Source organism: Manis pentadactyla, chromosome 16 (genome assembly GCF_030020395.1).
Source record: "Manis pentadactyla isolate mManPen7 chromosome 16, mManPen7.hap1, whole genome shotgun sequence".
In the NCBI taxonomy this organism is placed as follows: Eukaryota; Metazoa; Chordata; class Mammalia; order Pholidota; family Manidae; genus Manis; species Manis pentadactyla.
Genome location: NC_080034.1, coordinates 72,275,970 through 72,301,639, shown reverse-complemented (window position 1 = coordinate 72,301,639; position 25,670 = coordinate 72,275,970). Strand labels below are relative to the sequence as shown.

Here is a 25,670-nt window from a genome sequence, read left to right as displayed (position 1 = left end):
AAAGGGTTTATTACCCGGCTTGTTCTCCCAGTGGTAGATGGAGCACTAGCATCTGAGCACTGGGCCGAGCTCTCTGTATAGCACAATAATAGCTCACTGCCTAAAGGTGTGGAAGCGGTAGCCTAGCAACAGGCCAGTGACATCATCAGGTGGTTTAAGTTCAGGGAGGATCCTGGCCACAGGAACCCCAACTTCCCCACACTCCACCCCTCCAGGATTCTCGCCTTACAATCTGCACACTTTCAATCTTCCACAATGGTCCCTGTGTGAGAAAGCTGGAGCCCTGTAACCAGATTCCACAGTAGCAACAGAGGATAACAACAACTTAGAGATAATAAAAATTAAGATACAGCAAGATTTTGATACAGGTAACAAAAATTATAATAATCCTCAAGCCAGAGGAGGTTCCTAATAACAAAAATAATAATAATCCTCAAGCCAGAGGAAGTTCCCAATCCACAAAGACTTTAGGGGTGAGAAGACACATGTTTTAATGCCACCAACATAGGCAAATCTTGTCCATCAGGTAGGTTGCATGCAAGAGAGTGATCCTGTGATAGGACTGTAGCAGGAAGGGGGTCCCTTCCAGGTCTAGGATACCACACTTTTACTCCTTTCCCTGTGGGGGTTCCTGAAGAGTCTATATATAGTGCCACTGGAGCTGCATGCACTGGCCACAGTGCTAAAACAAAACTCCCTGGTAAGATGCTCCTACCTTCTGGCCATTCAGAATATACTACTGTGACCTTTGGCGACCACTCTGCTGTTATTCCAGGATACACAGGAGGCCAGCTTCCAGGCCTTGTCCCCAGGGTGCCAGGAGAGCCAGCCATCATTGGTTCATGTTTCAAAAGGTCCAAGGCCACATCCACTCAATGGAGTCTCCGGGGTTCAGTGCAGTTGGTGTTGGCAGCAAGATGTTATTCTGGTGGCTGAACCTCGGCTTCAGTGATTCTTTCTTGGTTTGTACTTGCAGTTGTATAGGGGAGGCAACCATACGTGTTAACATGTCTGTGGGGCTCAGGGCTCCCTTTCGGGGTCTCTCATTCACACGCCTTAGCACGGTCTGTAGGCGGACTGACCATCCCCACAGACTATTGGCATCTGACTTTAGTCCTGATTTTAACAAGCCATTGTGCCTCCCTATCATGCCTGCTGTGGTAGGATTGTATGGCACAGGAAACTTCTGCTTGATTCCCAGCTGTTGCACCCATTCTTGCAGTGTATGTACAGTAAAATGGGTGCCCTGATCACTCTCAATCGCCTGTGGTCAGCCATAAGCAGCAAAGAGATGCTCCAGGTCTCTTTTGGTCATCTGCTGGTCTGCACAACAGGTAGGAAAAGCAACCAGAAGTCCACTAGCTGTGTCCACACAAATCATCGCACACCGATATCCTTCTGACACAGGTAGAGGCCCAATATAGTCTATCTGCCACCTGACAAGGGGTATAGGCCCCTTAGCTATTGTCCATGTTGCTGTGGAACTCGTTGTAAGTCCCTTTTGGAGCACGCGACACACTCCTGCCGGGTTCTACTAATTTCTTCGAAGGTAAAAGGCAAGCCCCACCTCCGAGCTACAGCCCACATTGTCTTTCGCCCTGCATACAGTAAACGCTGATGTAGCCATTGGGCCACATCAGAGGCAAGCTTTCCTTCTAACCAACATATCTGGGCCAATTTCTCTGCCTCATCATTTCCTGGGGATGCCAGTGGCAAATGACCTGTCACATGGTATACTGTAATTATTTTAGTCTGACCACAGGCCCATAAGTCTTGCCACAATTCTTGCCCCCAAGGGGTTGGTGACCAACCAGCCAGTTGGTATGGTACCAGGTTGGTGGCCACAGGGTCAAGCCCCAATAGACAGCCCAGCTGTCCATGCAGACAACTCTAGGGGAGGGCTCCTGGCTGGTCACAAGCCACACAGCCCGCAACTCTGCCCACTGGCTGCTCTTCCCCTCCCCATCGTCCATCCATATCATCTCAGTCTTAGGATGGAAAGCTATGGCCCTCCAGTTTGGGCTGCCATGGCTGGAGCCATCTGTGTACCATGCATCTCAGGTATAGGGGCTCTTCCCTCCCGATAGGGACTGTCTGCTACTAATGGTTCAAAAGCAAGCTCTTCCTGCTTTTCACTAGTATATGTCACCAGCCCCAACAAGCACTGGAGTTCTTCACTCAAGGGGCTACTAGAAAGAGCACTATGCTGCTGTAGGTAAGCACCCCACTTGGCTATTGTGTGTGTTTGTGCCACACCACTCCTTGGCTTTTGGGTCCAGTCTCATGCCCACTCCAAGATGGAGTAGGTGGTTATTACCTTTGTCGGGGCCATTCCAGTGATGGGTTCTGCAGCCAGCAAGGGGTGATACACAGCAGCCAGATGTTTTTCTATCAAAGTGTATCATACCTCTGCCCCCTTCCAGAGTTGTGACCAGAATCAAAAGGGTTGGTGAGTTCATTCAAACTGCTGCCAGAGACTCCAGCCATAACCATCTTCAGTGACATGAACGTCCAGCTCACAGGGCCTTGTTGGGTCTATCACACTCTAGGCCTGCAGAGCCTTGACTGCCTGTTTTGCTGTAGTAAAGGCAGATGCACATGTCTCATCCCAGTCCCACCTGAAGCCCTTTCTTACCAACCGGTATAAGGGCTTGAGAATTTGTGCCAAGTGTGGGATAAATACCCTCCAGTAGCCTAGAAGATCCAGAAACTCCTGTAGCAATGCTGCAGTTGTGGGGGTAGGAAAGGCCTGGACTTTCTCTATAACTGCTTCTGGTATCACTGTGGTCTTACCCGACCAGACGACCCCCAAGAATTTGACAGACAAACCAGGTCCCTGAACCTTGGTGCTGTTCACAGCCCATCCTTTCTCCTGTAAATGTTGCAGCAGTCTAGGTGCTGCACCTTCTAGATCTGAAAGAGAATCAGATGTGAGCATGACATCATCAATATAATGGTGCAGCTGCACCGTTGGTGGTTTCTCCCATGCAGCCAAGTCCTGGGCTACAAGTCTATGGCAGATGATGGGGCTGTGTAGGTATCCCTGTGGGAGGTTGGTGAAAGTTCATTGCCGTCCTTCCCACATGAACGCAAACTGTTCCTGACTTTCCTGCTCAATGTCAATGGAAAAGAAGGCATTAGCAACATCAGCCACATAATGATACGTTTCTAGTTCATGGCTGAGAGTATCCATCAAGACTGCAATAGAGGGGACAGCAGCATGCATAGGGAGTGTGACTTTATTCAGTTCTCTGTAATCCACAGTCATACGCCGGGAGCCATCTGCTTTTTCACTGGTCACGCTGGGGAATTGAAGGGACTATGGGTGGGCTTTATAATACCCACTTCCTAATTTCCAGCTCCTGGAGAGTTTCTCCAATCCCTTTATGCCCTCCAGGCAGTTTGTATTGTTTGATATTAGTCACCTGCCAAGGCACAGGCAAACCTATGGGTGGGTACCTAGCATGTCCCCTCAGAACTGCCTTCACCACACGTACTCTCAGTCTGAACTCGCCTGCAGTGGTCTGCAACCATAGACTCTGCAGGATATCAATCCCCAAAATGTACTCAGGAATAGGAGATATATACACAGTATACTCTTTTGGGGGTAGACACCTTATTCCCAAAGGGATTTGTACTTTTTTCACTCTGATAGCCTTCCCCCCATATCCATCTATGATAGTGGGGGTCCCAGAGAACCACTCAGGGTTACCATGAATCAGTAAAAATTCAGCCCCAGTGTCCACCAGAGCCAGGACATGTTGTATGTTCACTGGGGACCAATGGATAGCTATTTCAACATGTGGCCTCTGGTCCCCTCCTGGTCCCTCAGGGCAGATACCTTGTCCTTCCCCTCAGTCAAACCGTGTTCCCCAGTCACCTTCCTGTGTGGGCTCAAGTGAGGTTGGCTCACTCTCCAGCAGGAAGTCTTGCAAACACACAGGCGGGACTCGTGGCTCTGTCTCTGACCTCTGCCTCTTTGGCCTTAATGGCTGGAACTGCTGCTCTGGTTTCAGCTGTTGCCATAGCTCCAGTGAGATCCTATTTGACTTCCCATCTAATTTCCTTCCATCTACTCCTGCCCGTATTAAATCAACCCACATCTGGGTCCTTGTAACCTTCATGGGCCCTGTAAATTCTTCTTGTGAGTAACAGATCGTATTTCTTTCTGATTCTTGTTGCTTCATCATCTCCTAAGTCTGCTACTGTATGTGTCACCTCGCTTATGGGCTGCCCTAAGTGAGGGGAAAGAATGGCCACTAGAGACCCAAAGAAGGATGTAGGAGCTGTTTGAACTACAGTATTTCTCATCCCAGTAGTGAAAATCTCTTTATCTGAGTTACAATTCTCTGGACTACAGATGGCATTTCTTATGCCTAGCCCTCGTAGCACCTGTTGGAGCTCAGCATATGTCTGCCATCTAACAGGAGAGGATGGCAGATCACCCGGATTGGGCCACACAGCACGAAGTGCAGCCATAAGCCAATTGAGGAGGGAGTGACTCCCTGGGGTCTGATGTGCATTTTGCAATCGCTGCCTCAAGGCGGGCTGCACTGTCAGGGAAGCCAGCTTTCCCATCTCCGATCCTGACAGAACAATCCCATCCACCTCTAAGTCGCACAGACGCAGGAGCCAAGCTGATATTGACTCCGAGGGCTTCTGCCTAAACCGGGAGCCCAAATCCACCAGCTCAGCCTGAGTACAGGGGCGGACCATAGAGTGCTCCACGACCTGGGGAGGGGGCTGCTCCTCTCCTTGGGGAACTTTCAGCTGCTGGGTCTTTATTTTCTTTAGAACCACTGGGTGTGCTTTCAATACAGGAGGGGCCAGTGCCTCTGGCACCACCCCTTCGTCCTTCCCCAGCTCCTCCATTCCTGGGGCTGATGGCACCTTTCTCTCCCCTCCCCCAAGTGCCTCCTCTGCTACAATCTTTACCTTTTCTGTGTCTCGCAGCAATGCTATCTCAGTCTTCAGAAAGTCTCTTACCTTCAGCTCAGTGCTATGCAGCTGATGTTCTCATGCCACCTCCACCTGTGCTTCCCTCAGGAGTTTGTCCTTTTCCTTGATGGCCTCTTCCTACTTCAGAGCACCTGGCAGCGCTGCCGTCTCATCTCCAATGGTACCTTGCTGCCGGCGCTCTCGGGCCACCTCCTCCCACATCAATGCCATTTCCCTCCTCAGGGCATCCACAGAAGTCTGCAGCTCACGTTCTCATGCCACCATTTCTTGGGTCTCCTCTGTAGACTTTGTTGAGAATGTGAGAAGCAGCCAACCCACAGTCCCTGCTGCCTCAGGGGCACTCTGTCTCTCAAAAGACCTATTTACTATACCAAGGGCCACCCCTACTGCCTCAGGTGTCACCTCGACTTGCCTCCAGTCCTGGGGTGGGGCCCAGTCCTCTAGGAGGCAGGCCACCTCAGACCACATACCCATTGGGGGCCGATCCACTGCCTCCCCATTCACAGGGGAAGCCCGCTGAAGCACCCCTCCCATAAGGGCAGCCTGTCTTTTTCCTTGGTCAACAATGAACCCTGCCGACTATGCCAGTTGTTTTGCTAATGGGTTTTCAGGCCTGTGCATGTACACTATGGATTCAATGTGACCAAAGAAATTGACAGCAGAACGTTCTTTGGGGTGAAAGGGCTTATTACCCGGCTTCCTCTCCTGGTGGTAGATGGAGCACTAGCGTCTCTACCTCCGCCCCGAGCACTGGGCCCATCTCTCTACATAGCGGGATAATAGCTCATTGCCTAAAGGTGTGGAAGCGGTAGCCTAGCGACAGGCCAGCTGCATCATCAGGTGGTTTAAGTTCAGTGAGGATCCTGGCCATAGGAACCCCAACCTCCCCACACTACTTGCGGGACTTAGTCCAGCACTTGGTATATAAGGAAAAACTGTAAATATTTGGCTTAAGCCAGAACTTTTAAAGGAGTAGAATCTCCTCAACTTCAAAATCGTGGTGACTGGACAACTGAGGAACTGTGGGCCGAACCGCAGACCCGTCTCTGAGAGCCCACATTTGCTCTCACCAAGGGGACCTCAGGGCTGCTTCCTTGAGGAGCGCCATGAAGATGGGCCCTGCAGTGGCACCAGGTCCCCTTGCCCGAGTCCTCCCCCAGCCGAGTCAGACACAGCTTCCAGAGCAGCCCTGCCATTTTCCAGGTGTTGCTCCTCTCCAGGCCCGTGCCTGCTGAGAACCAAGGGCCTGCCCCTCGGTCTCCTTCACCGGCACCTCCTCCACCCTTCAAGTGCAGGTGCTGTGCCCTGCACATTGCTGTGTGGACCCTTCTATCCCCTCTCTCTAATAGCCACCCTAAGCAACCCCCTGCCCTCCCACAGCCTCACTTACTAGCTATACGTGGAAACTCCGACATTTACATATGTAGCTAGACTTTCTTCCTAGCTCCAGACCAAGGTATCTGTTTATTCACTTGGATATTTACTATGCAACGCCAAACTCAGTGGGTCCAAAACAGAGTTCCCAATCTTTTCCCTGAACTCTCTTTTATTCCAGGCTTCCTTAACTCAGAACATAGCACCATAATTCACCACTTTGCTTCTCGGGGTTTTATCTTTGCCTTTTGTTATTGAATGAATTGTGTCAAAAAATTATTTTGACTCCCTAACTCCAAGTACCTCAGAATGTGACTATATGTGGAGATAGGTGTTTAAAGAGGTAATTAAGTTAAAAATGAGGCCATTTGGGGAACCCTCCTACACTGCTGATGGGAATGTAAATTAGCTCAAGCATTGTGGAAAGCAGTATGGAGGTTCCTCAAAAAACTCGAAATGGAAATACCATTTGACCCAGGAATTCTACTCCTAGGAATTTACCCTAAGAATGCAGCATCCCAGTTTAAGAAACACATATGCACCCCTATGTTTATCGCAGCACTATTTACAATAGCCAAGAAGGAAGCAACCTATGTATCCATCAGTAGATGAATGGATAAAGAAGAGGTGGTACATATACACAATGGAATATTATTCAGCCATAAGAAGGAACAAATCCTACCATTTGCAACAAAATGGATGGAGCTAGAGGGTATTACGCTCAGTGAAATAAGCCAGGCAGAGGAAGACAAGTATCAAATAATTTTACTCATCTGTGGAGTATAAGAACATATCAAAAACTGAAGGAACAAAACAGCAGCAGAATCACAGAACCCAAGAAGGGACTAACAGTTACCAAAGGGAAAGGGACTGGGGAGGATGGGTGGGAAGGGAGGGATAAGGGAGGGAAAGGGGCATTACAATTCACACACATAATTTAGGGGTTGGGGGGCACGGGGAAGGCAGTATAGCACAGAGAAGACAAGTAGTGATTCTATAGCATCTTACTGCGCTGATGGACCGTGAGTGTAATGGAGTATGTGGTGGGGACTTGAGAATAGGGGGAGTGTAGAAACCATAATGTTGCTCATGTAATTGTACATGAATAATACCAAAAAAAAAAAATGAGGCTATTCAGATGGAGCTTCACTCCACTCCAAGAGATGTCCTTATGAGAAGTTGGGGTCTATGGAGAAACACCAGGTATGTGCATGGCAGACAGAAGACCATGTGAAGGCGCAGCAAGGAGGCAGCCGTCCGCAAGCCTAGGAGAGAAACCTTGGGCCAGACCAACCCTGCCAGCCCGTGGATCTTGGTACTTAAGCTCCAGAACTCCATGAAAATAAGTTTCTGTTGACTAAGCCACCCAGTCTGCGGACTCTTGTTATAGCAGGAGTGCCTTCTCCCTCCCGCCAGTCACCAAGTCCTACCCACCCTACTTCCTAAACATTTCTGCAGTCCCTGCAGCCTAAGCTCTGCATACCCATTCAACGGCCCTCGTCCAGCACCCCATCAAATCTTTTGTGGATGCCTGTAGCATCCTCTGAGTAGTCCTTCTGCTATCGCTTTGCCCCCACGAATCCAGTCTCCAAAGAGAGGCCAGAGTGCTCACTTAAAAATGGAATCCTTTCCCCTGATCTAAAACCCTTCAATCTCTCAAAGAATAAAATCAGAACTTAATTTGGCAGGCAGGCCGAGCATGATCATGAGGGCCGTCAGTCGGGGACGGGCAGCCAATGGGCGCAGAAAGCGTAATCCGGGGGCGGAGTAGTAGCTGCAGGCTCCGCCTCCGTCTTTATTCAACCGTCAGTAGCATGTTGAGCGTTGCAGGGATACCATCGGGCGCCGCGTCCTCCGTGCTTCGAGCCGCCGTACCGTGTGCGCAGCGGGCCGACGGAGACCAGTGATGGGCCCGCGAAGTTCTGGGCCCGCTCTGTGCTTGGCTGCGCCTTCCTCCCGACGTCGGCCCCCAGCCTCGGATCGCCGCGTCGCACCCGCTGGGCTCCCGGCGCCGCACTCGCCCCTTCTCGGCTCTCCTGCGACGGGCGGAGGGCGGCGGTCGGCCTGGACTTGGAGCCGCTGCCCTGGCCGGACTTCAGAGAGCTCGGCGGAGAAGCGGCTCCCACTGCCGCGCATCTTCGTTGGAGGGTCCAGATCGTGCCCTACTAAGGGGTGAAGGCGACAGTGACAGCTCTGCGGGTTGGAAGGTACGTGGCCGCGGGGTGCAGCGGGAACCCGACGGGGCGCGGGGACCCCTGCCTCCGCGTGAAGGTGTCGGGGAGCCGGACGTGGGGGCGGCCGTGCACGTTGCTGGGCGGGCAGCTCGTGGCCCGCGGGGCTGGGAAGCGGCCGACGCGGGTGGTGGGCTCGCGGGGCCCGGCCGGGGGTCTGGAGTCCGCGCGCTCCGCCGGAGGGGCCGCCCGGAAGGGAGGGAGCGGAGCAGGTGCGCCCGGGGCAGACGTCCGAGCGGCCGGCGAAGTTCGCCGGGGCAGGGGAGAGAGGGGGCCCGCCGGAGCCGCTGCTCCTCCTTCCGGGCCCGGTTGGTGAGGGTGGGTGCTCTCCGCCCCGCGGCACGCGTCCGCCCGGCCCGGGGCCGCGCCGCCGACCTGCTCCCGCCGCCCGGGCCGGGGCCGCAGGTGGAGGGGACGGGCCGGGCCGCGCAGACGGGGAGGCCGGTGAGCGTTTTGCCGTGTGTGGATTTTCTCGGGGTCCTCGACGGCGCGGGCCGGACGGGCTGAGGTTCAAGTGTGACCCGAGGCGGGTGAGAGGCCGCCCATAAGCAGCGCTTTAGAATTAAAATTTTTCACGAGGCACCTCCCGTATGTTTTTTTTGAATGAAGTTTCTTTACTTTGGAACTGTCAGGGCATTTTCTTGTATTTAGAAATTCATATCTTTCTGTCTTTTCGGTTTGTAATCTGCAGCTGAGTAATTTATAACTCGCAACAGAGATTCTGAGACAGGGACCGTGGGTGTAGTCAGAGTAGCGTGAGGGCCTCTGGAAAAAGACCCCTACCGAAACTAGCAAATATTAAACAATTCAGCAAAGTCAGATTCACATTAATTCTCTAAAGTAAAATACCTAATTAGGAGTATAAGCATTCTTCAGTGAAGATGAGTTAAAACTAAAAAGCCAGGAGTAACCCGGACTGGAATGTATGTTTAAACATACCCCAGATAAGAAAATACCTCCACATAGGCCATGTCTTCATTGTGTCAATTAAATGAGGCTGTTGTGAAATTTACTTCAGCCTTCTAAAAGACCATTAACTTTACCCAGATGCTGCTTTTCCTCCCCCAGCCCCTAATCAATCAATGTATATTACCCCATCCACAGACATAGGAAAAGGCAGGAAGCATCCTGTCTTAAAAATAAGATCGCATTTTAACACCCTGGAAGTTAAGTAGCCCGTGACTTCATTGTGTCAATTAAATGAGGCTGTTGTGAAATTTATTTTAGCCCACTAAAAGGCCCAGTTTATCTTTGCCCAGATGCTGCTTTTCCTCCTCCAGCCCTTAATCAAGCGATATATAACCTGGGCAATTAATATGGCAAGTAAGCCCAACCACAGACAATATAGTAAAAGGCAGGAAGCATCTCATCTAAAAGATAAGATTGCATTTTAACACCCAGAAAGTTAAACCGATAAGATTCTTTTTTTTTTTTAAGGTATTATTGATGTACACTCCTATGAAGGTTTCACATAAAAAAGTGTGGTTACTACATTCACACATACTATCTAGTCCCCCCCACATCATACACCACTGCAGTCACTGTCCATCAGTGTAGTAAGATGCCACAGATTCACTATTTGCCAAGAAGTAATTAAATTGCTCTAACACCTACAGTTAATTTTGCTCCCATAGTACTATATTTATATAGATTTTTTGGCACTTACTATGTTCAATGTATTGTGTTATCTTCCCAAGGTGTTAAGTAGACTACTTTGTCCATTCATTTATATTGCCTTTGTAAAACTTAACATAATGTCACATAATTTAATTGAAAATAATATTGATTAAAACCAACCTCAGCAATTAGACTATTTTGGGAAGAGATCAATTTGAATTAGAAAAGATGCTTAATTATATAATTATGTATAGTGCTCTTTAAAACACCATAGAATAGTAGGTTTCTATAAAGAGATCTTTAGGGCTCACTTTGATCAGTAATCAACTTTACTTGTGATTAGTATAACAGTTATTCAGTTTGTTTTTTAGACTTTTAAGTAGTTCCTTTAAGGCAGAGTTTTCCAAAGTGCACTCTGAGGAATCCAATCAGTTGGTTCTGTTGAGATGCTTTGGCTACTGCTGGATGCCTTCCCTGCCCCAAAGCACAGCCCTTTATTTATATTTTACTATACTGGGCTCCTTCCTAAACAAGATTTTATTTAGGAAAGACTATTCTGATGAAATTGTTTAAAATAATCGCTAAGTATAAATACTTCAACTTTATCCATATACTTAAGGTTTTCCAAGATCTTACAAAAAGATATTCTCTCTCACTCCTTTATTACCACAAACTGCAGATCTGTAGTTTATAATGAATATGAGACTTGAAAAAGTTAAGCAAATGATATGTAATGGGCTTTGGGTATAGCAAGTAAGCTGTCTGTTCTCTGAATATTCTGTGTCTGAATTTTAATTTTTGAATTGTTAGACTATCAGAAATTACTGGAATTGGTATACAAATTATTAGGTAGGCTGAAGAATTTTCTATATTATGGCTTGTAAATTTTAATGTGTGTAAGATTCTGATTCAGGACATGTAGGCTGGGGCTTGAAATTCTGATTTTCTTAAAAAAAAAAAGAAAAGGCAGTTTCACCATTGCTGGACTGTGGGCCACATTTTGAGAGTAGCAAGGAGCTAGCTGACTTTCCAAAGCCTATCACCACGTTTTAGGACTGCAGTCTTGGCCCTAGATAGCAGGCTTTCTTTATTACAATAGACATTTGCTTAAATTGCCTGTTTCTCTACAGTCTGATTTATATTTTGCCATTTTAATAGAAATTTTTGGCTGTAGCTCCAGGAGTAAGGGGTCGGGGGTTCCCCTCCATAAACAAATTCCAGTGAAACCAAAGTCAAGGGAAAGGGCAGGTTGGGAGAAATCATTGTTGCTCACAGCTCCAGGTGTCCTCTCGGGCACTGCACACATGCGACCACTGCACACATGCGCTTAATTTTGTTTGGCTAAGGCTGTTTTAGTTGGTATTGGTATAAGTACTTTTTTTTTAAGCAATTGTTATTATCATAAATTAACAGCAATTATATGCCACAGCAGGTTAAGCTGTTAATTTTATCTGTAGCACATGTGAATTGAAAACCTAATTTGTGTAAACAACCAATGAGACAGTTATTTAGCTAAATAGCTTATACTCAAAAAGAAATAAATCAGTTTGAGGGTCATTAATTATTTTATTTAAAATACATAATATCAACCATTTTCATAGTCTTTTGGGCTTTTATAGAAAATTATAACTAAATAATAGATTTAAATAATAGTTTTTTAAGAAAACTCTCAGAATTATTTACTTTTGATAAATGGAAATTAGTAATTAACTTTGTAGACCAGGACAGCAGAGCAGTTTTGGGGGAAAAATTACAATTTTTATCTAAACACAGAATAATTTTCATACTGATAGTTATTATGTCAGCCCTACAGTATTTCACTTAATAATTGTCAGTAGTAGAAATTGCTGGAGGAATTACATTATTACAAAAGTGACTTTTAAAAATATTATATTCATATTCCTTATCAAGTAGGTACTAACATTGCTATAAAAGTTTTCATGTGGAATTTATGTCAGATGTTGCAATCCTGAATAGGAATAAACTTCCTTTGTTTCTTCTGGTAGCATCCATTTTTTTTTTGTCTCAAAGATACTTTAATAGTGCTGATAGAAGCAGAACAGTTGGAATTTACATTAAAAATAAATGTGATGAATAAAAAGCACTACACTACAACATTATAGCCTTGATTTTTCTTTACCAAATTCCAAAATCTAAAGGACAAAAATACTGACAAGGTCAAGAAAAAAATGAAAGAAAGAAAAAGAAAATGACACTGAGGTCTTGGTTTGATACATATGTATTCCATCCGTCTAGGTTGATGGTTGATTTCATTAGCAAATCTCATTGTTGTGCAGTGTCTGTTCTTCTGCAGCAAAATGAATATTGTATTCTCACAGGCTCTGTGTATCTATTTAATGTTGCATTAAATGAATACATACATATTTGTAGCTTTCTTTGGTTTATTCTTTACAGTTTGTCTTTTAAGAAAAAAAATTGAATTACATTGTTTCTCTTGTTAAATTGGTAAAAGCTTTTCAATTTATATTAGATGTTTCCTACTTTCTCTGAAGTAAACAATTTTAAGTGGTTACTGTAAAATCATTCTAATTATCCTATAACTTTCTAAATTAATAGAATATATTACTGATTTTAAGCTTATAATTAATACTGAGCTTCTTAAGCATATGCTTTCCAATATATTTTTAAATATAGGAGTGTTTTTTTAATTGCAAGAAAAATGTTAAACAAGTGTACGTATTATGCCAAATGTAAATGCCGCTACCTTTTGCAGTACTAAAGATTGTATGTTGAGATCACTAAGGTTTGAATTTTCATAAAATAGGAAATTCAGAAATAACATTTCAGTGGCTACACACCGGAAGAGTTCATTTAATAGTAGAAGAGGTTGCCTGACTCTGGGTTATGTATTGAGTTCAAGTATGGATCAGACTGTATTGAATACCACTGTCATTTAATCTAGTCATTTTGAGGTCTGACAATAGTTCACAAAATCTATTTGGTTTTTGGTAGTGTTCTTAAAAGTTGTCCTCACAACGACAATCTTGAAAGTAGAAAAGCCTAAGGTTTGATGTAATATGGGTTGATTGTATGCCATTTGAAAATTACCTTTGTGGTAAAAAATTGACCTCTGGCTTACTTGATAAAATCCTAATAAACATCTTAGTTATGTTTAACAACCATAAACTGTTATAAGTATGTAGTTGATTAATGTATCATATTAAGTTAATTTGTACTTAGAGCACTTGCATTTCATTATTCATAGTGGATGACGTAAAAACTAGGAATTCCAGTATCTAGTTAGGGAAATACTAAAATAATTAGAGAGTAATACAGAGCTAAATCAAGTAGGATGAGAAGGTTATGTGGGCCCAAATAGCCAGGCTTTTGAGAGAGGAGCATCCTGAAAGTGATAAGATTCAAACTGGTAATGAGGTAGGAAAGCAACGGGGTACAACATGACCATAAAGTGGGTGATAGGAGAGTATAAATTTGGCATCTTTGGGAGACAGAAGAAGAAACCCAACTGTAATGGAAGATACAATTTGCTACTGCCTATTTATTAAATATCAGATTGTAGCATTGCTAAATTTTAGTAGTATTAAGTCCAGATATATGATATATTGAGATGCTGCCATTGTGGATCTTATTTTTTCTTGTATGACAAAATGGGAGATTGGAAATTCTTTTGATACTAATTTTACTGCCTTTTCTCCCCCACCAGTAACATAAAAATAAAACCTGCCACAAAGTGTGTAAAGATTCATACTCTAAAATGAATCTAAATTGGTGTAAACTGAATGGGAAGATATCAATCTAGAAACTCTTAAATTAGATTTCTTTATCATTTCTTGGTTAGAAATACCAAATTGAGGAATAAAAATCATCACAGATTGGGCTCCCACTTGCTGAATTAAGCAGGATAATAGAAGGCCCCCTGGGAAAGTAAGACAGGGACTGTTTTAAGTTTTAAAAAGAGGTCTCCTTGAAGTGTTTGGACCTATGTATTAGTGTCGTCCTCATCTGACCTGGAGCCACAGTTGTCGCTTGCATGACCATTTTACTTACTCATCCATCAGAAGAACCTGAATTTAGAAAATGAAATAGGGCTTTGGAATGTGACAATGGACTATGTAACAAATATCCTGAGGATTGTTAGTATTTGTTTAAAGTCCCAGATGATTACCTTCTGGTGTAACTATTTACTAAAAGCAACACACTATAAAAAATGTTTCAAAGCCAATAAATGAATACATACAACCCCAGATTAAATTGTAGAAGGTTTACCAGCAAGATGATTCATTTTCTGGATAACTTTCCTTATGTTATGACCCTAGCTGTGTTGAGGAAATGTTAAAAGAAACTTTCATAGGAAATCTATTACTTAATTTATATAAAGATGCTGTTTAGAAAATTACAGTACTGTCCAGTGTTCCGTTACTGAAAAGTATAGAAGAAATTTCTCTTTACTTCTGAGCACTAGGGAAAGCTCTGGTGCTTGTTTGTAAATTACTTCGTATATGGAATGAAAATTTTGTAATTAGATCTTGTTTCCCAGTTCATGGGTTGCTGAGAAGCTAAGAGCTGAACCACCCACATTTTAGAGTTGTGCAAGGCCTTAGGTGTTTCTGTGGTCCAACTTTACCTTGTGTTTCATCTTTCTTGTATCCTTTTATTTTCCCTTTATTCATACTAATTTGTATTTTGAAAGCATTCTATTCTACTACTAATATTTCTGTAAGTTACATTAAATAATTTTGGAGTAAGATGGGATATAAATAACTATGTGAAGCTTATTTATTGCAAGGAGAAGTTGAGCAAATAAGAGGAGCCTTTCTTCTTCCTTGTGTTCCCTTCCTGGCATCCTCCCTCCTTTATCTTGCACGAATTTAAGTCATGGAGGACTGAACTCTTCTGTACTTTCCCAGACTTGCAAGGAGGCAGGGAAATCCTTTCTGAAGCTTTTTGCTCGTACAGAGTTATCAGGTATAGTTTGTTGGGCTAAGTGTGCCCTACACGAAAGTGCCTGACCAAGAGAACAAGTAGGGCTAAAATACATCCTGGAGAAGGAAAAGGTGACTTATTCTCATTTGTTGGCATAGAAAGGGTCTTTTTCTAACTCACAGGGTGATATTATTTGATTTTTGTTCCTGCCCTTTTGATTGAATTATAAACTAATACTAAAATTTGATGACTAATGATAAAAGTTACCTTGAATGAAGCAAAATTTCAAATTTATTTTCTTCACCCGTATGTTTCTATTCCATTACCCTCTAAACTTGACCCACTGTGTTGGACTAAGATAGTCATGATCTTTGAAATAGTTGAAATAATAATTTTCTAATTTAAAATTGTTTTGTTACATGCATTACATAATCAAAGCTACCTATTTAGTAAGAATTATATCGAATTTTCTATAAAGGAAATAAGGGTTGTGTTTGCATTCCAGGGAACAATAGGATGTTTGAAGTATTTGATTTGTTCAGCTGGAACTGTTAACCAAGGTAGTCACAGTTTTCTGAAAATTTGTTATTAATGTATCATCATAGTAAAGGTGGTGTGATTAGCAACTTGCATCAAGGTCATTCAAGACTGAATAAATACTCTTTTCAAATGACACACAGTTATGTGTTTGTAATGAAACCTGCTCTAAGATTCTGTACTCCCGCTACAGTCATATCTACTTGGGTGTTATTTTTGTTGTTACTGATTTTATTGTCATTTTGTTTTCTGTATCAGTACATTAGAATTTTATTTTGTGAACAGTAAATATAAACCTGATTAAGTATTTGATTTTTTAATGCTCACAGGTAAATATTTTAAGTTTTGTTTTTCTGAAGTACGAATTTAAAATGATGCCAGGAATAGCTTCTAGTAGTGTGACTTTTTGATTCGTGTAATTGAGATTTTTTTCTTAAAGATTGCCACAAAAAATCAAAGTATCTTATTTTTCAGGAGCTTATCTTAATAAAAAAATAGGCTTATTATGCTTTGATTTTTGGTCTCTGATTACAACTTAGAAACTTCTACTTTCATCAAGCAGTTGAAATTTACAGACTTTTTTTATATTTTGGAGGTTTTGAACAGTTGTTTTTAGTTGTTTATTTTTAAACCTTGCTTTGTCTTTACAATTTACTTGCCAGAAGTAATTAATTAATTTTTTATTTTATATTTTGTTACCATTAATCTACAATTACATGAAGAACATTGTATACTTGGCTTCCCCCTTCACCAAGTCCCCCCAACATACCCCATTAGTCACTGTCCATCAGCGTAGTAAGATGCTGTAGAATCACTACTTTGGCTTCACTGTGTTGCACAGCCCTCCCCATGCCCCCCCCCACATTATACATGCTAATCGTAATGCCCCCTTTTTCCCCTGCCCCTATCCCTCCCTTCCAACCAACCCATCCTCCCCAGTCCCTTTCTGTTTAGTAACTGTGAGTCCATTCTTGGGTTCTGTGATTCTGCTGCTGTTTTGTTCCTTCAGTTTTTCGTTGTTCTTATACTCCACATACGCATGAGGTCATTTGGTACTTGTCTTTCTCTGCCTGGCTTATTTCACTGAGCATAATACCCTCTAGCTCCATCCATGTTGTTGCAAATGGTGGTATTTGTTTTCTTCCTGTGGCTGAATAATATTCCATTGTGTATATGTTCCACATCTTTATCCATTCATCTACTGATGGACACTTAGGTTGCTTCCATGTCTTGGCTATTGTAAATGGTGCTGCGATCAACATAGCGGTGCATATGTCTCTTTCAAACTGGGCTCCTGCATTCTTAGGGTAAATTCCTAGGAGAGGAATTCCTGGGACAAATGGTATGTCTGTTTTTTGGATTTTTGGGGAACCTCCATACTGCTTTCCACAATGGTTGAACAGACTGACATTCCCACCAACAGTATAGGAGGGTTCCCTTTTCTCCACATCTTCACCAACATCTGTTGTTGTCTGTCTTTTGGATGGTGGCCATCCTCACCGGTGTGAGGTGATACCCCAGTGTGGCTTTAATGTGCAGTTCTCTGATGATTAGCAATGTGGAGCATCTTTTCATGTGCCTGTCTGCCACCTGAAATGGCTTCTTTGGAGAAGTGTCTGTTCAGATCCTCTGCCCATTTTGTAATTGGATTATTTGCTTTCTGTGTGTTGAGGTACGTGAGCTCTTAATACATATTTTGGATGGCAACCCCTTATCGGTTATGTTATCTATGAATATATTCTCCCATCCTGTAGGATGTCTTTTTGTTCTACTGATGGTGTTCAAACGGAATCTTATACCCCGTGCCATGTCATTCCAATTCTAATTTTTTTTTTCCCAGAACACCAATTGACTGAGAAAACTGTTATGAAGAGGAGAAGATGTGATACAGGAAAATTGAGCCTAAGCTGATAAGTGAGATGGTGTGGAGACTGGTAGATAGTATCTTTCCATGTGTTGCTTTCAAGGGTCATAGCGAAAAAAGGTTGCTAAGGAGATAAAGCCCTGGGTGTTTACATCACCTGGTATCGGTGGAGCCACCCAGCCACTAGCCATTAATGGGAAGGCTAGCATGCGGCACTGTTATCTTTCCTGCGGAGTTAGACGTGTGGCATCCCCCGTTTGCAGTTCTGTCAGACCCTGTGTGGGACTGTCCTGGCACTGGTGGTGGTGGACCTGAGAGCTCTGCCATTCCTGCTGGGCTGTTCCAGCATCCCTCTCAGAACAAGGCCTCAGTAGTGCTCCTGGTAGAGAGAGAGAGAGAGAGAGAGAGAGAGAGAAAGAGAGAGAGAGAAAGAGAGAGAGAGAATTGCACTCAAGAGACGGGCAGTTTTTTTCTGTAGCTCCATGAGCATGTTCCTGATGTTTATTTTGAGATCTGTTTCAGGAAGATTGATTTGAGTCCTGTTACCAGGTTCCTTTGACGGTTCATATTTGTAGGTGGCGCCCTCTAGCTCCCAGGAGATTTACTCTCTGGGGCTGCTCAGCCCTTTGGGGGGATGGCAAGGGTCACGGGAGCAGCGCTGGTGCCCTCCCCTGCCGGGAGGAAAGAGGTCTCTCCTGCTTCCCGGCCACAGTGCCTGTCTCCACTGCCAGGGCCAGTTTGCGGAGCACGCAGGGAGAAGCTGCCGTAGGTGGGGACGTCCTCTCGCTGGCCTGGTGCGATGGTGGGGGCCGCCGGGTAGCAAGCCAGTGCCGGCAGGGAGGCAGGCCGTGTATCAGTCACAGCACGGTAGGGGGGCCTCGGAGCTGCGAGGCCAGCCAGGGGGACGGAGCGACTGGAGCTCCTAAAAGTTCTCCCGCCTGCTGGGCAGAGTGCACCCGGGCAGTTTGGCGCACCTGTCCTTTCTCCTTAGTGGCAAGCTCTGGAAGCCTTGTCCCTTTAGCAGCTGTCTCGCTGTTAGGAAGTCTCTCAGACTGCCCGCCTTTCTTTTGTCCCATAGCGGCCGGATGTGGATCCCTGTGTTGTCCCACAGTGGCTGGAATCTCAAGTCTCTGGAAGTATTCTGCCTGTCTTGGCTTTCCAACCCCACCGATCCTCCAGAGCGCACCATGTATGGTAGGTTTGTGCTCCCAGAGCACATCTCCAGGGCTGGGTGTTCAGCAGTCCTAGGCCTCCACCCCCCTCCCCGGTTCCGTTTCTCTTCCTCCCTACTGTGAGCTCAGGTGTGGGAAGGGCTTTGGGTCCCTGTGGATCACGGCTTTGTACGTCACCCTTCTCCTGAGGTGACAGCCTGCCGCAGCAGCCTTCTTCCCTGCTGCTCTTCCAGGATTTGGGGTAGTTGTTCTATTTCCATATTGTACGTCTGTATGTGGTTCTGGGAGGAGGTTTCTTCCTCCCATCTCACGCCGCCTTCTTCAATCCCATCAATCCATCTTTTTTTTTTTTTTTTCAATTACACTTGTGTAGGGTTCCTTTCCCCACCCCTTCGACTTGTAGTTTGTCTGTGTCCTTGGATCTCAAGTGAGTCTCCTTAAGGGAGCACGTAGGTCATCCTGAGTTTTCATGCCTTCTTTTAATCCTGTTTCTTTTGATTGGAGCATTGAAAGTCTGTCCTTTCATTCTGATAATTGATAGCTGTGGCCTTATTGCACTTTTAAAATTTTTTATTTATTTTTTATTTTGTTATTATTAATCTACAATTAGATGAAGAAAATTATGTTTACTAGGCTCCCCCCTTCAAGTCCTCCTCAGAAACCCCATTACAGTCCCTGTCCATCAGCGTAGTAAGGTGCTGTAGAATCACTGCTTGTCGTCTCTGTGTTGCACAGCCCTCCCCATGCGCCCCCCCACATTATACATGCTAATCGTAGTACACCCTTTCTTTTCACCTGCCCTTATCCCTCCCTTCCCATCCACCCTCCCCAGTCCCAGTCCCTTTCCCTTTGGTAACTGTTGGTCCATTCTTGGATTCTGTGATTCTGCTGCTGTTTTGTTCCTTCAGTTTCTCTTTGTTCTTATACTCCACAGATGAGTGAAATCATTTGGTACTTGTCTTTCTCCACCTGGCTTATTTCACTGAGTATAATACCCTCTAGCTCCATCCATGTTGTTGCAAATGGTAGGATTTGTTTTTTCTTATGGCTGCTTATTGCACTTTTTAAACTGGATTTCTTTCTTCTTTTTTGTTTGTAGTTTCACTCTGTTCTTTCATCATTGCTCTCCTGGTCATGAGCAATAGCTTTGTTATAATTGATATGTATCTATATCTATCTATCATCTATCTGTCTAATCATATATCTGTCATCTTTCTATATCTTTCTATCTATCTATCTATCTATCTATCTATCTATCTATCTATCATCTATCTATCTATCTATCTATCTATCTATCCATCTATCTATCCATCTATCTACCTATCTTATCTATCTATCTATCTATCTGTCTATCTATCTATCATCTGTCATCATCTTTTTGTCTGCCCATCTATCCTTAAGTACAGAACAGTTAGCAACATAGCTTATATGTCACTTCCCTACATTGTGCTTCCAAAAATCTTGCAAGGTAACTAGGCTGTAGAGATAGCACTGGATTCACTGAGACACTTGCAGGTCGAGTCAGCCGCTTGTGCTTACAAAACCAGTAAATGGTGGTGCAGGGACTTCAGCCCATATCTCTGTCCTCTGTCCTCTTACCTCCTTATCACTTGCTGACTGTATTCTAGCCACATTCATTGACTAAGTGCTCCCTGAAGACCACAAGTATCCTTCCTCTGGGCCTGTTGTAGACAGAAACCTAAACTTGGTGCTTTGCTCACCACCGTGTTTGAGGGACATCGGTGTCACCGCTGATAGGAGGAGGGACAAATGAAAAGGAACACCAAGTTCTAGACAGGAGCAGTTGGGAGCAAAGAGTGTGTTGTTGAGTGACGTGTTTGAGTGTCCAAACTTCCCTCTTTATCTAGTTAAATACTTCTTTACATTTGTAAACATCATGAAATCTACTGATTTCAAAAGCCCAAACACATGTTATTACAGCAATTCAATTGTTGAGGTGAGAAAAAATGAGAAGGGCTTCACTCTACCACTTAATCTATGACTGCATACTATTAAAACCAAACAAAAAGAATCCACTGTGGCTGGAAGGGCTCTTTTGTACTCACTGTCTCTCTGGAGACTCAAACAGAATCCCCCTTTTTTTTTCAGTTTCACTTGTGTAGGGTACCTGTCCCCACCCCTTCAACTTGTAGTTTGTCTGTGTCCTTGGATCTCAAGTGAGTCTCCTGTAAGGGAGCACGTAGATGATCTTGAGTGAGCGATAGCTTTGTTTAGTATTATGATTTCCTGTCTACCTACCTACCTGTCTATTTATCTATCCATCTATCCATATCTATCTATCTACATATGTATGTATGTATGTATCTAATCTATCATCTATCTATATCTACCTACTATCGTCTATGTACCTAATTAATCTGTATGTATATCTATCTGATCTATCAATCATCTATGTATGTATCTATTTTCTCAGTTTTGTCAATGTTCTGTCACTAGGTGCACATTCATTCCTTAACCTTCCCCACTTAGAATGCAGTCTGTTTCCAGTGAGTCTCAGACTAAGACATATGGATACACATACACAGTAATGGCTTAGTGTGATGTCACATTTCTTCGTTGTATTGACCTGCTTCACTGAAAGTCAGCATTTCTCTTAGATTTTTTATAAAAGTTCACATATATGTAAATGGAAAATTCACTACCGATATGCTGTGCTTGAGTGGACAAACTACCTGACTTTTATTTCCAACTAATTTTTGTGTCTAAAAACCGTATCATTAGCCACTCAAACAAAGTAATGAATCGAGAAAATTCTTTTGCAGCAAATATTTATTTAAACGCTTAGTATGTCCTTGGCATTGAGGTAACTCTATCAATAGAAGAGTCAGCAAGTATCATATATACTAGTGCAAGTGATGTATGTAAATTATTTCCTTTGATTATCTCAACAACTCTGTGAAGTACATCGTGCACCAGATGAGTCTGAGGTTAGTGATTTTCCCCAAAGTTACCCGAAGCTGTTAAGTGAGAAATTTGGATTTGCACAGAGTGTTTGATTATAAATAGTCTACACTATTAACATCTTCAGCCTCTTGTATCTTCCTTCTTTGGAAATTGCAGCTTCAGAAGAGTGGCAGATGTTGTTATGCCAATGATTATATCAAATATACCAACAATTGATTTGGAAACAAGGGTACAAGTGAGCTGAACAGGTGTTTTAGTAATTGTATAGCAGGAAGAAGCAGTTATGTAGTGATGGTACTTAAGCTAGAAAATGAAGACTATGTAGGAGTTAAGCAGCAGAACAGGGAGTGGAAGAGTATTTCTAATAGAGGAAATCAAGTGGCTAAAGGATGTAGAGCAGGAAAGAGACTGGGACATTTGAGGAAAAGATAGAATGTGGCCAGTTCTTGCCTCAAACCTTGGAAGAGTGGGGAAAATAGGCCATAGAGTATGTCAGTTTAGATAGAGATGCTCATATGTGGGTTTCCATGTTGAAAATATTGGAAATTTTTAGCAATTACCTGTGTCATGAAACAGAAGGGTAGGTTTAGGAGTAAGACTCCCCAAATGGGAAGTTTTGTAAAAAAAAAAACAATAAGTAAATAGATACCTTGGTTACTTTGTAAGGCTCTGCTGTACCACAGTACTACACACTGGATTGTTTACACCACAGACATGTATCCTTTCACAGTTAGGGGTCTAGAAGTCTGAGAGTGGAGTGTCACCAGCTGGGTTCCTGCTGAGGGCTGTGGCCTGGGGTCTGCTCCATGCCTCTCTCCTAGGTTCTGGTGGGTTTTGGCAGTATTTGGCTTATAGAAGTGTTCCGCCAAACTCTGTCTTGTCAGTCACATGCCATTAGGCCTACGTGTATATCTGTGTTCAAACTTCTTTTTTTTTCTTGTTATTAATCTACAATTACATGAAGAACATTATGTTTACTAAGCCCCCCTGTTCACCAAGTCCCCCCCCCACACCCCATTACAGTCACTGTCCATCAGTGTAGTAAGATGCTGTAAAATCACTACTCGTCTTCTCTGTGTTGCACAGCCCTCCCCATGCTACACCCTACGTGCTAATTATACATGATAATTGTAATACCCGCTTTCATTTTCCCTGCCCTTATCCCTCCCTTTGCACCCATACTCCCTAGTCCCTTTCCCTTTGGTAACTGTTAGTCTATTCTTGGGTTCTGTGATTCTGCTGCTGTGACGTTCCTTCAGTTTTTCTTTGTTCTTATGCTACACATATGAGTGAAACCATTTGATACTTGTCTTTCTCCGCCTGGCTTATTTCACTGAGCATAATACCGTTTAGCTCCATCCATGTTTTTGGGAATGGTAGGATCTGTTTTTTTCTTATGGCTGAGTAATATTCCACTGTGTATATGTACCACATCTTCTTTATCCATTCATCTACTGATGGACATTTAGGTTGCTTTCATATCTTGGCTATTGTAAATAGTGCAGCGATAAACATAGGGGTGCATCTGTCTTTTTCAGACTGGAGTGCTGCATTCTTAGGGTAAATTCCCAGAAGTGGAATTCCTGGGTCAAATGGTATTTCTATTTTGAGAATTCTGAGCAACCTCCATGCTGCTCTCCACAATGGTTGAACTAATTTACATTCCCACCAGCAGTGTAGGAGGGCTCCCCTTTCTTCACAATGGAGAACGTTGCCAACATTTGTTGTTGTCTTTTCAATGATGGCGATCCTTACTGGTGTGAGGTGATGTCTCTTTGTGCTTTTAATTTGCATTTCTCTGATGAGAAGCGATGTGGAGCATCTTTTCATGTGCCTGTTGGCCATCTGGATTTCTTCTTTAGAGAACTGTCTATTCAGCTCCACTGCCCATTTTTTAATTGGATTATTTGCTTTCTGTGTGTTGAGGTGAATGAGATCTTTATATATTTTGGATGTCAACATGGTATGTCATTATGAATATATTCTCTCATACTGTAAGGTACCTTTTTGTTCTACTGATGGTGTCCTTTTCTGTACAGAAGCTTTTCAGCTTGATATAGTCCCACTTATTCATTTTTGCTTTTGTTTCTATTACCCGGGGAGATATGTTCATGAAGAAGTTGCTCATGTTTATGTCTAAGAGATTTCTGCCTGTGTTTTTTCCTAGGAGTTTTATGGTTTCATGACTTACATTCAGGTCTTTGATCCATTTCGAATTTCCTTTTGTGTATGGGGTTAGACAGTGATCCAGTTTCATTCTCTTACTTGTAGCTGTCCAGTTTTGCCAGCACCATCTGTTGGAGAGACTGTCATTTCCCTGTTGTTATGCCCATGGCTCCTTTATCGTATGTTAATTGATCATATATGTTTGGGTTAATGTCTGGAGTCTGTATTCTGTCCCACTGGTCTGTGGCTCTGTTCTTGTGCCAGTACCAAATTCTCTTGATTAGTGTGGCTTTGTAGTAGAGTTTGAAGTTGGGGAGAGAGATCCCCCCCACTTCATTCTTCCTTCTCAGGATTGCTCTGGCTATTTGCGGTCTTTGGTGTTTCCATATGAATTTTTGAAGTATTTGTTCCAGTTTGTTGAAGAATGTTGTTGGTAATTTGATAGGGATTGCATCAAATCTGTATATTCCTTTGGGCAGGACGGCCATTTTGACGATATTAATTTCTCCTAGCCAAGATCATGGGATGGGTTTCCATTTGCTAGTGTCCTCTTTAATTTCTCTTAAGAGTGTCTTATAGTTTTCAGGGTATAGGTCTTTCACTTCCTTGGTTAGGTTTATTCCGAGGTATTTTATTCTTTTTGATGTAATTGTGAATGGAATTGTTCTCCTGATTTCTCTTTCTATTAGTTCATTGTAGTTGTATAGGAAAGCCACAGATTTCTGTGTGTTAATTTTGTATCCTGCAACTTTGCTGTATTCTGATATCAGTTCTAGTAGGTTTGGGGTGGAGTCTTTAGGGTTTTTTATATACAATATCATGTCATCTATAAATAGTGACAGTTTAACTTCTTGTTTCCCAGTCTGGATTCCTTTTATTTCTTTTGTTTTGCCTAATTGCGGTGGCTAGGACCTCCAGTACTATGTTGAATAACAGTGGGGAGAGTGGGCATCCCTGTGTTGTTCCCGATCTCAGAGGAGAAGCTTTTAGTTTCTTGCTTTTCAATGTGATGTTAGCTGTGGGTTTGTCATATACGGCCTTTATTATGTTGAGGTACTTGCCCTCAATGCCCATTTTGTTGAGAGTTTTTAATCATGAATGGATGTTGACTTCTGTCGAATGCTTTTTCAGCATCTATGGAGATGATCATGTGGTTTTTGTCCTTCATTTTGTTGATGTGGTGGATGATGTTGATGGATTTTTGAATGTTGTACCATCCTTTCATCCCTGAGATGAATCCCACTTGGTCATGGTATATGATCCTTTTGCGGTATTTTTGAATTCGGTTTGCTAATATTTTGTTGAGTATTTTTGCATCTACGTTCATCAGGGATATTGGTCTGTAGTTTTCTTTTTTGGTGGGGTCTTTGCCTGGTTTTGGTATTAGGGTGATGTTGGCTTCATAGAATGAGTTTGCTAGCATTCCCTCCTCTTCTATTTTTGGAAAACTTTGAGGAGAATGGGTATTATGTCTTCTCTGTATGTCTGATAAAATTCTGAAGTAAATCCATCTGGCCCGGGTTTTTTTTACTTGGGTCGTTTTGTAATTACCGCTTCTGTTTCGTTGCTGGTAATTGGTTTGTTTAGATTTTCTATTTCTTTCTGGGTCAGTCTTGGAAGGTACTATTTTTCTAGGAAGTTGTCCATTTCTCCTAGGCTTTCCAGCTTGTTAGCATATAGGTTTTCATAGCTTTCTCTAATAATTGTTTGTATTTCTATGGGGTCCATCATTATTTTCTCTTTCTCGTTTCTGATTTTGTTGATGTGTGTTGATTCTCTTTTTCTCTTACTAAGTCTGGCTAGAGCCTTATCTATTTTTATTTTCTCAAAGCACGAGCTCTTGGTTTCATTGATTTTTTTTTCTGTTGTTTTATTCTTCTCAATTTTATTTGTTTCTTCTCTGATCTTTATTATGTCCTT

The 25,670-nt window shown here is 43.2% G+C and overlaps 1 protein-coding gene across 1 annotated transcript in view; it reads left to right on the top strand.

The window, feature by feature from the left end:
* The first annotated feature begins 8,411 nt into the window (after positions 1-8,411).
* The window catches only part of LOC130681280 (bromodomain adjacent to zinc finger domain protein 2B-like), a 107,231-nt gene continuing 89,972 nt past the window's right edge, over positions 8,412-25,670 (top strand). The window contains exon 1 of the mRNA XM_057493919.1: positions 8,412-8,540. The gene's annotated coding sequence lies outside the window, so the exon portion shown is untranslated. The remainder of the gene's footprint in view (positions 8,541-25,670) is intronic.